General features: G+C 56.8%; 1 long non-coding RNA gene across 1 annotated transcript; it reads right to left on the minus strand.

Moving 5' to 3' along the window:
* Positions 1–1295: 1295 nt before the first annotated feature.
* On the minus strand, positions 1296–2708 carry LOC116435501. Its single transcript, XR_004236790.1, has 2 exons — positions 2548–2708; positions 1296–1544 (listed from the first exon to the last, which is right to left on the minus strand). It is a non-coding gene; the product is annotated as an uncharacterized LOC116435501 (long non-coding RNA).
* Between the last annotated feature and the right edge of the window lie 498 nt (positions 2709–3206).

Here is a 3206-nt window from a genome sequence, read left to right on the forward strand (position 1 = left end):
TCCACCCCCCACACCCCCACGCTTTCCCCTTTTCCCCCCATTCCTGGGAATTCCAGGGTGAGGCCTTCAGGAAACCACAGACAGGGAGGAGTGAGGGATCCTTGGTGGGATTCTCCTCCCTCCCAAGCCCTCGGCACGGCCGCGTTTCCCACCGGGAGCACCCTGGATCAGAGAGAAGCTTTGCCCTGGGAGGCGCTGGCGGAGCCCCGGCCCCGCTCCGGAGGGTGATGGAAGCACAATTCCCTCCTCCGACTCCAGGATGAATTATTTACTGCTGGAGCACAGCAGCTCTGCTGAATTATTGAGCAGGGTTTGGATCTGGAGGCCGATGGAGCAGGAGGAAACGGAGCTGGGGAGAGAACTGAACATCCCAGGGGGGATCCAGGCCCTTTTCCCTGGAAAGGAGCAGGAAGGCGGCCTGTGGCGTCCAGGGGGGGAATCCCCGGCGGGCAGAGTCAGCCAGGCTCGGCTTTTCCAGCAGAACAGAGCAGTTTTCTGCTGCCCAACTGGTTGGGAGATAAACATTGCGTAAGTGGTGAGTAATGGGAGGAGGAGGAGGATGAGGAGGAAGAGGAGGAGGAGGAAGAGGAGGAGGTGGAGGAGGAGAAGGAGGAGGTGGAGGCGGAGCAGGAAAAGGAGAGAAAACTTCTGCTCCAGAGCCCCTGGATTGGAACAGCACCAGGGCTGGGATATTTCATCCACTGATATTCTCGTTTCTCACCCCAGATGCGACACCTGGATTGGGGCAGGAGGGGTTTGGGATATTCCATCTGGGTTGATATTCCCGTTTCTGACCCCAGATATGATGCCTGGATCGGGACACAGAGATTTTGGGATATTCCATCCACTGATATTCCCGTTTCTCACCCCAGGTGTGACTCCAGCTCCCTCCTGCACTCTGGGACCCCTCCTCACCTTCCCCCTTTGCTCCACCCCTCAGCTCCCTCCCCACACCAGGGGCAGCATTTGGAGCACGATTTTGGAGCAGCATTTGGAGCATTTCCTCTCACAGATAAAACATCCGGGCTCTGCGTTTGCCTTTTGCCCCAAATTTTCCATCTCCTCTTTCTGACGGGAGGAATTCCTGGTTGGGTTGGAGCTGGATTAGATGGGGAACACTCCCAGGGGTGCCGGGGGTCTCCAGAGCGATCCCGGGGAGCACCCAGCTCATCACTGTTCCCATTCCGGAGGAAGCTGCTCTGTCAAAGCGCGGAGCCGACGCTGCTCTGAGCTCTGGGGACGTGTTTGGGGCTTGTCTCTGCTTCAGCACCGATCAAAGGAAGAGGCTGAGGAGCTGCCCAGGAGCCGGGACGTGCTCCCAGCATTAATTTTAGTAGGAAAGGCAGGGATGAATCCCAGAAGTGGAAGAGGAAATATCAATCTGCCTTTGAGTTGGGATGGGATTGGATTTTCTCATGACCTTTTGAAGGTTTGGGGGTTTTTTTTCTGCTGCTCGAATGGCTGGGGTTGGAACCAGAGCTGCTTCTCAGGGCTCTGTTTCCTTTTCCAGCCTTTCCTTGCTCCTCCAATCTTCCCTCATGGCTCTGTGGGGGGAAAAAGTCATTAAATACACACCTACTTCTCGCTTTTATCACTGATCTGATTATCTTGTAATTCCCTCCCGAGCAGCAAACGAGCATGGACCGAGTTCTATCCAATTTCAATGGATTTGTAAATAATCTGGCAGTAGGAAAAAAAAGGGGGGGAAAAAGGAAGGGGGGGGGGAAATCCTGGCTTTGTCATTTCTGCTTTTTTCTTTATCCTTAAATATAAGGGATTTTATTCCATGTATCCATGCAAATCCACTTAGGGCTGTGTCCAGGGGGATTAAGGAAGGGGTGGAAGGGATGAGGGAGGGACTCACCTGGGCCGCTCCTGGAGGTGCTGGACGTGAGCGAGGCCGGGGAACATTTCCCTGCCCGAGCTCCCTCCAGGAAAGCAAATCCCGGGTGTTCCACCCACTCTTTGCAGCGAAAGTACAAAAAGTGGATTATTGGGAATTTTTCTGGTTGGGTTTTGCTGGAGGGATTTCTAGGCTCTTTTAAAAGCTGGGAATGTTTGCAGGGGGATTTTCACAACGGGTCGGCTCCCACCACAGGGAGATCCAAGAGGATTCTGGGGGGCATTTCAGAGCCTGGCCTTCGCCCCACGCTCCTCAAGAACCCAAACCTCCACCACGATCCTTTCCAGTTTCTCTCCGGGGCTCCCTTGCCCTGGGAAGGCTTCCAGGTGACTCGGGAGGTGAAGCAGCACGGCGGCGTCGGAGCCGGCTGCGGGGGAGGACGCGGCACCCAGGGCGAGTGTGGACACGACCGGGATGGGATGGGATGGGGCAGCCGGGGAGGGCGAATTCCAGCCCAGGAGGAGCCAAGCACATCCTCAGGGACAGCCAGGGGACACCGCAGGGCTCTGCCCTCCCATGGCGGCGGAGCTCCTGAGCTCCTGGCCCTGCCCAAGCCCAGAGGATTCCTGGAAAGCTGCGGCTCCGGCCGCTGGCCCAGCTGGTGCGGGTCCCTCCTTGGCTGGGCCTCCCCGGCTGTGACTTACCATAGAAACACCGAACTCTGCTGAAAATGAATCATCGTCTTCTGTGCCTTTTCCCCCTGAGCTAAACCCTCTCTGTGCTCACATAAATCCACTTTCTCCTTCCTCTCCTTCTCCTTGTCCTCCTCCTCCTTCCCTTTCTACTTCTTTCTCCCTCTTCTTCTCTTTCTTCTTCTCCTCCTCCTCCATCGTCTCTTCCTCCTCCTTTTCCCCTCTCTTTTCTCCTTTTTCTCCTCTTTCTCCTTCTCCTTCTCCTTCTCCTTCTCCTTCTCCTTCTCCTTCTCCTCCTCCTCCTTCTCCTTCTCCTTCTCCTTCTCCTTCTCCTTCTCCTCCTCCTCCTCCTCCTCCTCCTCCTCCTCCTCCTCCTCCTCCTCCTTCTCCTTCTCCTCTCTCTCTCCCTCTCCCTCTCCTCTCTCCTTCCTCTTCCTCCCTTCAGTTCGGAGCTCCCAAAATAGCAGATTCCAGCCGCGGGATTGTGGGAGCGCTGCTCAGCTCAGCAGAGGCCGCGGGAGCTGCCAGGAGCCGGCATTAGCAGAGGCAGGGGGCGGATCTCGTCTGCCGAGCGCAGCGCCATAAATCACAGCCTGCGCTCCGTGCCTGGCTCCAACCCCGCTCCACCCCCGCAGGACCATTCCCGCTCCTGGCAATCACCGGGAGCGGAG

Source organism: Corvus moneduloides, chromosome 27 (genome assembly GCF_009650955.1).
Source record: "Corvus moneduloides isolate bCorMon1 chromosome 27, bCorMon1.pri, whole genome shotgun sequence".
Taxonomy (NCBI): domain Eukaryota; kingdom Metazoa; phylum Chordata; class Aves; order Passeriformes; family Corvidae; genus Corvus; species Corvus moneduloides.